Here is an 11,369-nt window from a genome sequence, read left to right on the forward strand (position 1 = left end):
ATCCACCTTTTCCTCCAAGATGATTTTTTTCCCTCCCTTAACACTTTCACTGAATTCTATGAATTATATTTTTACTCTAGTTACCGAGTACCAGCCCCTCGGGGTCGGTGGGGGAGACACTACAGTCTAGACCAGCGTTTCTCAACCAGGGTTCCCCGGAACCCTAAGGTTCCGCAAAAGGTCCCTAAGGGTTCCAAGAGAACAAGTGAGATAAGCTAATGCACTTTTGATTTTTTATTTAATTTCATATACGTAATACAATTAAACAAGCACGACATATTCTTGGTTATTGTAATAATGTAATATAGACATCATCCTATCTAACCTATTATTACGATGAAAATGAAATAAGAGAGATATGGTATACGTGGTTTTTTTTTTCTTTTTACGCAGGGGTTCCTTGAGACATGACTGTAATTTATTTTAAAGGTTACGCAAGGGTAAAAAGTTTGAGAAACGCTGCTCTGGACGCTGGTTCGACTAACTACTCTTGTATGGGGGAACCGTGACTTGTAAGTCTCTCCTCCTTCCTAGTAGAGAAATCACTGCTAAGAGAAGTACTTACACAGCGGTTCTCAGCATTTTTCACTCCATTTCCCCTCCATCATGAATTTTCGACATCTGTGTGGCTCCTCTTCACATTTCTCCCGAATCCCACCCCATCCATAAAAATTTATATATATATATATATATATATATATATATATATGCATATATGTATATATATACGTATATATACATATGTATGTGTATATAATATATATATATGCATATATGTATATATATACGTATATATACATATGCATATATGTATATATACATACGTATGTGTATGTATATATATATATATATATTATATATATATAATATATATATATATTGGAGTAACGCGGCAAGATATTTTCTTTAAGGCATATTGAATTGTATGCAACAGCAAATTAAGCTCTGATGAGTTTCATCGGAAACTCATCAGAGCTCAATTTGCTGTTGCATACAATTCAATATGCCTTAAAGAAATATATATATATATATATATATATATATATATATATATATAAGGTGAAAATAAATGAATAAATAAAATATTAATGAAGAGAAATCTTTTCCTTTATTACAAAGCTGACAATCTTATATTTCTTCTCCCAGGATAGAGTGATGTATTTTTTTTTATTCCGATTCCTCATATAAAAATGTACAATATGTAACAGCAGACAATGACCCCCTAAATTCTTGTCATGGCCCCCAGGTTAAGAACTAGCAGGTCTACGTTTGGGTCATTACTTCACACTAAAAGAACACAAAGAATCGACCTGTCAACAGACGCCTATTGCCATAGATGCAACCACTACGAAAAAGTCATTGAACACTCCGTCCAACGCTTATGTTTTCGCGGACAGCCACGTGGGCAGTTTGCAGTTTTCGCGTAGGAGAGAAATGAGGCAACAAATTGATGAACTAATTCCAGTTGTCGCCAGGGAAGGGTCGCCCTCAATAGACTCCAAGTCTTCGCCGAAGGACCTTTTGACAAACACTCCAGCACAAAACATCGTTATTACATAGTAGAGGCGTCCAGAAACAGAGGGGCATCCCCGCCTACTTTTACTAGTTTCGAGTTAAGCGAGGATCGTGAAAAGTGTAAACCTCATTATATATATATATATATATATATATATATATACACACACACACACACACACACACACATGCTTAACTCTAAACCAGTAAAAGTGGCAGGGATGCTTCTCTGATTCTGGAGTCTCTTATACTCTGTCCGTCCGTTAGACACAATGTACAGATCGGGTCCCTCAGTTTCAGCTCGACAGCCAAGTACCCAGATATCCTGGGAAATGATAAAGCATCCGCCCTGGCCAGACATGCACCAAGTCGTGGATCCTACAAACTCGCGTCGAGTCTTCGCTGAAGCATCTCACAATCAACCATCTCAATGTGTCCGCGACTGAATATCACAAAATATGGACGAACTAATGTTTCCCATTCGATTACTTGTATGACGACATTACTACATAGGAGTATCTATAACCTAGTGGAATGTACATAGGAGACTGGTCTGATCATACACAGGGCACTCGTGATGAAAGCGCATTTGGGAGATCGGCGCACCAAGATGTGACTTCTCGTTCTACGACACAACCACACCATTACTTTTGCGATCTGTTGGAGTGCCTGAACACCCTCGAACTGAGAAACGCCTCCAATCCTCCTTTGTCCTCCAATAATTTTATCCACACTGATAACTTACCCACTGTCGTTACGGGCTTAAAGTTATAGGTATCACAGACTTCCTCCATCCTATTTCTTCGGAAGAATACACTAGATGTCTTCAGGTCAATCTACTGAAGAATAAGGTCATGTACACTAAGAATCACGACCCGTCAAGAGTACTCTCACCAAGTAGATAAGCACTTAGATAACTTGCTATCTACAATGACGGAAGATTTCTTTCAGGCCCATGCAGGTAGCTGAGGGTGAAGGCCAAACTACAACTACCCGTGTGAGACTTTACACGCCTCTTGGATCGTCCGAGATACTTTGTACTTAGTTGATTCCGTTGAGCGGTGATCCTGTACCCCTTGTTATCATACCGTCACATTATGGTCAAAAGTATATGTCTGCATTTTTGTATGATTCATTGTGGTCTTGAATCATGGGCTGGACTCGCGTTTGACAGCCATTACCATCTCGGAAGAGAAATAACTGTATGTGTGATTCACCATGGTCATGGTCTTAGATCACGTGTTGGACTCGTGATCGATATCTATTTCCCTCCCGGAAGAGAGCTTAGAGCTCATATATGGTCGATCTATGGGTAATGCTGTGACCTTACACGCGCGCACACACCCAACTCCCCGCCCACGAGAGCTGGAGTAATGACTCGCAGCGCAGCGATACTGAAATGATTTCAGTCCTGGGCGGGATTCGAACTCGGACCGCTGTAGCAGCGGTTGCGAACGCTACCACAACGCCGTCGAGTTTGTGTGTATGTGTGTGTGTGTGTGTGTGTGTGTGTGTGTGTGTGTGTGTGTAATTTTGTGTTGGCATGTATATATGTGCGTGTGACGCACCATCAAAGGCTTGAATCACGTGCTAGACTTGTGATCGTCAGCCATTAGCCTACCACATGTGAGCTAAGAGTTCGTAATATCCCACAAAGACACACAAAGTCATGGACACAAACAAAAATATACATATATATATACAGCCACACACACACATACGCACACACACACACACACACACACACACACACACACACACACACACACACACACTCCTTGCTCTAGAGTGACATTAACGGCTTGTTCCATCAGAACAAGCTCTTAACGAGTGTGTATTTTTGTTTGTTTGCGTGTTTGTGTACGTGTGCGAGTATGTATGTCCATGTATAAGTATGTGTGTATGCGTGTGTGTGTATGTGTGCGTGTCTACGTATACATGCATGTATACATGTATGTGTATATGTATGCGTGTGTGTGTGTGCGTGTGTGTGTTACGTGTGTGTGTGTGTTACGTGTGTGTGTGTGTTACGTGTGTGTGTGTGTGTGTGTGTGTGTGTGTGTATGTGTGCGTGTGTATGTGTGCGTGTGCGTGTGCGTGTGTGTGTGTGTGTGTGTGTGTGTGTGTGTGTGTGTGTGTGTGTGTGTGTGTGTGTGTGTGTGTGTGTGTGTGTCAGCAAGACCGCCCCGTGCGACTGCATATGCGTGCATGAGCGGGCCTTGATTAGGGGGTCTGTCACTGTTAGTGGAATACAGGTACTTTCCTTCTCCCTCCACCCAACCTCCGGCATCGCGCATCTCACCACGTCGCCCCTCGTCCCAATATTTCTTTTGTCAGTCTTACTCTTTGAGTCTTCCTTTCTCAGTCTTTTCCTTCGTCGTCGTCGTGGTCTCACGCATATGTCCCTCAGACATCTTCGTGTTCGGCGACGAATTGTTTGATTTAGTTGAAGGTTTGTCCTCTTGGCCAAAGGCTGAGGACCACCTTGACTAGTTCTTTGTACTTGGACAAATTCCATTCTGACCTAGGCTACACGATCTCGTATATCTCTCGTTGTCTCTCTTATCTCTCATACACCTCTTATGTCTCTTAGATCTCTCCAATACTTTTCTTATGTCTCTCTTAAATCTCTCCCATACCTCTCTCACACCTTTCCTACCTTTCTCGTATATCTCTCATTTCTTTCATACGTCTCTCTTATCTCTTCTCTGTCTCTGTCTGTCTGTCTCTCTCTCTCTCTCTCTCTCTCTCCTCTTGCTCAAATTAATTTTTTTTTCTTTGGCTACCCGTCCCACTTATTCTTTCCTTCCTCATTTTCCCAGGCCTTCATACATACATAAACGCTGGCATGCATACATACATACATACGTACATACATACATATACATATATACAACGTACAATATTTTATAGATATGCGAGAGTAAACACCAGGAAAAATAAATTAACGAAACAGAGCCCTTTCGTAAATTTACATTTTCAGTGCTAGTACAAAGAAGGAATTACAATAGGTAGAGAGAACTTACAGAAATATATAACAGAATGAATCATGGTGAAGGAACTCATAGAGGTAGTAGAAGAGGTACACACAGTTTTGCCGCTGTACTGATGATCAAAAAACAATTGCGATATTTGCTCATAACTGATATTTTACAATTTAGACAGTTTTGCAGTTTTTTTTACATATATATCTATCGAATTTGTACAGATCTTGACGGAGCTTTACATTTATCTTCTTACTAGATTTGATCAAACTACATCTAATTAAATTTCTTTCTGTGATGTTATTTTATGTAATTACTTTAGCGTTATCCCAGTCAACTGGATGGTTAAAATTGCTGCATCAAGCAGATGTTTTGGATACCTCAGTTTAGTGCCCAAAACATCTACGTGATACAGCTTATAACGGCCAAAAGAACATTCTATAATCACAGGCCAAAACAGACATTCAACATGAAAATTATTTTTGTTTTACTTTACCAAGAAAACCTGCAGGGCATCCCAGACTTGTTACATTATTTCAATATTAATGTAGTGTTTAACAACAAAAACACGATAAGATAATTACTCATAAATAATTAAATCAATTGTAATAAAGGACGTGTGCACAAAATCTTGCAAATCATGTAATCAGTTTTATGTTGAACAAAATGCTAAAACACAGAACACAAATCAATGAACACAAGAAATACGTTAGAGAGGGAATCCAATCTAGCGCTATATTCACTCACATGAGCAATTTTAATAACCCGGTTAGCTAGGATAACGTTAAAGAAATTACATATAACAACATCACGGAAAGAAATTTAAGTGAACGCAGTTTGATCAAATCTAGTAAGGGGTTAAAGTAAACCTCCATCAAAGTCTGTACAAATCAGATAATTATATATGTAAAGAAAACTTAAAACCGTTTAAACTGTAAAATACCAGTTGTGAGCAATTGTCCCAATTGTTTTGTTGATCACCAGGACTGCGGCAAAACCCTGTGTACCTCTTCTATTACCTGAGTTGCCACCATTGCTCATCCTGCTATGTATTTCAGTAAGTTCTTTGGGAATGAATGCGAAGAAAAGACTATATGAAGGGGTGATTGTGCCGACGGCAATGTATGGGACAGAAACATGGAATTTAAAAGAGGCAGAGAGGAAAAGTTTAAATGTATTTGAAATGAAATATTTGAGAAGTATGGTAAGGGTTACAAGGTTGGATAGAGTGAGAAACAAGGTGAGGAGAGCTGGGGTGGAAAACGAGATGGCAGATAAGGCTGATGAAATAGTATTGGGATGGTTTGGATACATGGAAAGAATGAGCGAAGATTAATGAAAGATGTGTGGAAGGCAGAGATGGAGGGAATGAACTTGAGGGGACGACCGAGGATGAGATAGATGGATGGCTTTCACCCCATCCAACTTGCGTTGACCAAGAGGGTAATGTCTGTTGAGAAAGGAAGTGAGAAGGGAGGAGATAGGGATGAGTGGAGAATGACTGTGTATAGATGATACTGTGATGCAAATAAGGGAGGGGGTGAGGGGATAGGGAATGTTTATGTAATAATATTTTGACGCAGCCCGAAGGGATTTCCCCCCTTCTTCTCTTTTTCTGTATGAGGGGATGGAGAGGTGGGGTCGACGATGTGAAGCGGGATACAGGGATGCCCCGTCATCCATGAGGAGCTAAGATGAAGAGGAGGAAATGGTGGTGGATAGGAGTGGAATCGGTGGGAGTGGGTATTTGCCTTTTGAGTTGGCTACCTCCCTTATAAAGGGGGAGATTTATTGGTATGTAGATATAGATAGAAGTTCTTTCTACCTATTGTAATTCCTCCTTTGTACTACGAGTGGCACTGAAGATGTAAATACACGAAAGTCGTTAGTTTATCTTTCCTTGTGGTTATTCCCGCATTTGTGAACACTTTCTTGGCCGTATCTGTATGTACGTATGTATGTACGTATGTATGTATGTATGTATGTATGTATGTATGTATGCTTACATGTAGATATGCATGTATGTATGTATGTATTCAATTTCACCCAAAGCAAAAAATCAGCCGACAAATGCGACTATGATCAGACTCCATCGGAATGCGACGACACAATCTCAAACTGCAAAAGAGGATGAACACAAATTATGTTAAAAAAAAAGTACATCTTCTTCGAGCAACAGACGGGCGGAACATCTACCCTAAGGACACACACTGTGCCCAGTCTTGCAAATCACTCATAAGTAACCAATAGTAAAGTAGGTAATCACCATTCCCCACGATTACGAGAACAGGCAACATTTCCCTGGGGTATAGGAAAGACCGTAACCTTTCCTTTGGCCGCATCTGTTTAAGTTGAAATACAGTTTATGTACAAACTCTCATACGGTGAGTCTGGTGAGAGGAGGTATAGCTCCAAAACAAGGTCACCACCATAAAGACAACAGAATGTACATCTTTGAATTAAACTTGATTCGTCTGACACGTGCAAACTCTCATACGGTGAGTCTGGTGTGAAGAAGAATCACCCCAGCAATGTCACAACCATAAGACCTCAATATGTGTATCTTTGCGCAAAACTTTATTTGTCTGGCTCCCTTAGAACCCTCATCTTGAGCCTCAACGAGCCAGCTCACCTGTCAACTTAATGAGGCACTCATCTGTATACTAATAGCCGACCAAACTTCTTCTTGGAAAAAAAATGTGTAGTAAAAAGTTTAACGAACGTTCATGGGAATTGGCATAAACACCCAGGATACCAAACCTACAATCTAGTTAAACTTTGAGAAGAGTCGGGTCATTAAAAACGTTTAATAGCTTCAATTTAGTTCAAATACATTGCACGATAATGTTGACTATAACAACGTGTGATGGACCCTGTCAGACACAGCCGAATTTAACGGGGCCGGTTAGTTATTGTTGTTCTTAATATATATAAATATATGTATACATATAATGTATTTCTGTACACATGAAATAGGGCTCAGATGCTATCATAGAATACTAGGTTGTGATAGATATCGATGTGTCTAATTACTTGAGGCATTTATATATTGCTCATATACAATTTGCCTTGCAGTACGCAAGTCCGGATACAAGAAGTTTAGAAAGCAAGTAGTAATAAATTTTTCTACAACTGAATGCTACGTAGCTATTGAGTAGGCTAAAGAATGTGTCTGGAGAATACGTAGGCAACATCAGTAATCTTAAGAAACACCATGTAAGACGGAGTCTTTATTAGTGTGACGTTTTGCTTGTCACAGTTTTGTTGATGTAGTTGGTAAGGCTATAACAAGTGAACCGTACCAATAAAGGCACCGTCCCCACATGTTGTTTTTTGATAAATTTGTCGGCAAATGCTGATTTCATACAGTATCAGTAATGTCCCATTGTAGGGCAAAGGAATTCAAGAACACCACCATATGACGATCCAGAAAGTTATCAATGCTTCGGAAGTATTGTGCATTCAATGGTTTCAGAGACTCTGTGGAAAGAGGTATCCCAAGTTTACCTCGTTTACTAAGTTCAAGGTGTTCTGATACTTGAAGTGGATATGGCAGCTATTGGAGGACAGGAAGTATGTGGAGTCCCGGTTAAGAATGTAAGGATAACTACTGAGATACTAAAATTGGAGTAAGCAGTAAGATGTCATAAAGAGGATAGATTTGAATGGCGGAAAGCACAATGACAATGTTGATGCATGAGAGTGAGCGCTGGGTATTCGGAGTGGCAGAGTGGGAGAGGATGGAAGAGGCAGTGCTTGATAGCCTACAGTGAGAATATACCAGCAGAAAAAGCTCAAAACTAAACTTTACTGAGATATGGATAGGAGGTAAAGGGAACACGGGGTGAGGGAAATACTTTTATTCCTGACTAGTTTTGCCTGAGTGGCTTCTTCAGTTCGGGCGAAATTAGTCAGGAATAAAAGTATTTCCCTCAGCCCGTGTTCCCTTTACCTCCTATCCACATTCGTCACAATGTTTCCACATTTACTGAGATAGTTCTGGCAAATGACAAGGATGACTATAGAGCAAAAGAAGTATACGATTTGAAGATGGACAGAAAAAAGGTACGAGAAATAGGTGGTAGGGTGGTGTAAGTGTGTATGGAGTGTAAAAAGATGGAAAGAAAACTCTTCAGAACTAAACACACTTACAAAAGTGATGCAAGGGTAAAGTATGAGAGGGCGGAGTGGTGAAATGTGAAGATAACCAAGAAAAATAGCGGTCATGGAGGTACAAGAGTAAAGTGGAGGATGATTGATATGATAAATGCTGTGGGCAGATCGAGGGGCAAGTAAATGACATCAATAAAAGTTACAGATGTATACAAGGGGGACTCAGGGTATAAAATATATTTCCCTTTTTTTTCCTAGTTTCTTCCTTCCTAATCCTTATGTACGTGATTCTTGCTCCTTAATATATCCGGTTTGATTGCATACATTTATGTCTGCCATATTTTCCAAATTAGATCCTTCTTTTGTTTTTGCTTTTAATTTTTTTTTATGGAATATTCTACTGTACATGTCCTGTGAGGTCTCTAGTAAGTGCTGTCTTCCGTTTTGTTGATTATTATTAGAAAATATAAATAAATAGATAAACAAATAAATACATAAAAAATAGAATAAAATCATATTGTTCATGCCTTTGAATCACTTTAGTTCCTCCCAATATATATTTGTGTTCATGTATTAACTATTTTTTTTTAGATCATCCTTTCCTTTGAATTCTTTGTTTTTAATCACCGTAATATTCACGACATTAAAACTGCAGTTGGAGTTTTGTGCTGGATAAATGCTATTTTTTTTTTATCAAGGTTATCTCTGTTCCAGTTCCAGTCTATCCTTAATGTAGTTAACATTTCCTAGAATTCAGTTCACAATTATCAGTCTGTTCTATTATTTGTTTTGTCTAGTATGTCCTCTAATGTACTTCTTAGCTCGTGTTCTTGTTTTTCTACTTTTTCTTTGACTTATCATTCCTGATTTCGCCTCTTCAGTAGGGAGTTCATGTGTTGTTTGTTTTTTATTCACTCTCGTAGTTGTACTCCATTCATTACTTCTGTCACTGCTCTATAAGTTATATTTATTCCTAATTAAGGTTTGTTTCTTTCTTGTTGGTGGTGTTTGTGTTGTTGCTACTTTTGTTTATGTTTATGTTTAATATTATGCTTATGTTTATGCTTATGTTTATATTGTTAACTCTCAAGAAAAACATGACGAACCCTGTCCCAACTGGTCCCAGATCAGACAGCCACTGTGAGTGGCCAGGACAGGTAGCAAGTCGCCACAAGTAGAGAAAGTTTCAAAGAAAGCTGTGTGTGTTTGTGTGTGTGTGTGTGTGTGTGTGTGTGTGTGTGTGTGTGTGTGTGTGTGTGTGTGTGTGCGTGTGTGTGTGCGCGCGCGCGCGTTTGCTTGCATGAATTAGATAAGAAAATTAAATTGCAAAGCGAGACATGTTAACCTCACATTCTGTAACATTACTGATACCAATAGATTTCCCAGGTTGCGTCATCTGTTGAAAACGCCACACTGCTTTCCTGTTGTAAATGATAACAACCGATTTGCCAAATTGTTTCGCCCGTTAGGGAGACCTGTATGCTTACCCCATGAGCGTCCTTCTAATGCACAGAAGCGTCAGAAGGCTTCAATGTAATGTTAAATACTCAGTGACCAAAAGATGTTATTTGATTTTAGTTGTTGTCAGATGGTCTTCTTTGGGTGTTGGCGCACCCGCCTGCTGAATGAGTACAGGTCCATTTACACTGTCAAACGGTTTGTCAAACAAGTGTTTGAAGTGAAGTTTGACCATGTGAATGGGTATTTGGTTGTCAAACACGTTTGTCAAACGTGTTTGACAACCAAATATCACATTCACACGGTCAAATATCACTTCAAACACTTGTTTGACAAATGTGTTTGACAACCAAATACCCCCATTCACATGGTCAAACATCACTTCAAACACTTGTTTGACAAACAGTTTGACCGTGTAAGTGTCCCTTAAGACGTCTTGGTCTTCTCATAAAGACATCACCGAATTTAATTAGACTATATTTACACACACACACACATATACATTCAAACATACATATACATACAAACACACACACACACACACACACACACACACACACACACACACACACACACACACACACACACAAACACAAGACTCGTAGCGCAATGCTAGAGTTCTCGGCTGTCACTACGGCGGTCCGGGTTCGAATCCCGCCCAGGGCTAAAATAATTTCAGTATCGCTGTGATGGGAGTCGTTACTCCAATTCTTGTGAACGAGGAGTTGGGTGTGTGTGTGTGTGCGTGTAAGGTCACAGCATTACCCATAGATCGGTCATATATCAGCTCTGAGCTCTCTTCCGGAAGGGAAATAGCTGTCGATCACGAGTCCAACACGTGATCCAAGATCATGGTGAATCATGCATACACACACACACACACACACACACACACACACACACACACACACACACACAATGGACGCGCACAAACTCACGCGTACACACACCTACAAAAGCACATTAACGTACTTAAACATAAGAAAACTCCAAATCAAAACAAGCGGTCCTTACATCAACAAAGATACTTGCACGTGCAGACCGAAGCGAGCCTTAAACAATGACGCACGCACACGCGCACACAACGAAAAATGTATGTGTTGGCCCCACCTTTACTACATTAGTGTACACGTATGTGCACATGCACATACACACGCACACACACACACACACACACACACACACACACACACTCTGAAGGGCTTCACTGCGGAGGCGCTTTGAAGCTTTCCTGTGCTCGTAAACAGTAACAAGATTAACAGACAGTATTCGTAACAACCCGTCTTCGACATCCACATC

The sequence above is a fragment of the Oratosquilla oratoria genome, chromosome 15 (assembly GCF_046742065.1).
Source record: "Oratosquilla oratoria isolate Oo_2021 chromosome 15, ASM4674206v1, whole genome shotgun sequence".
NCBI lineage: Eukaryota > Metazoa > Arthropoda > Malacostraca > Stomatopoda > Squillidae > Oratosquilla > Oratosquilla oratoria.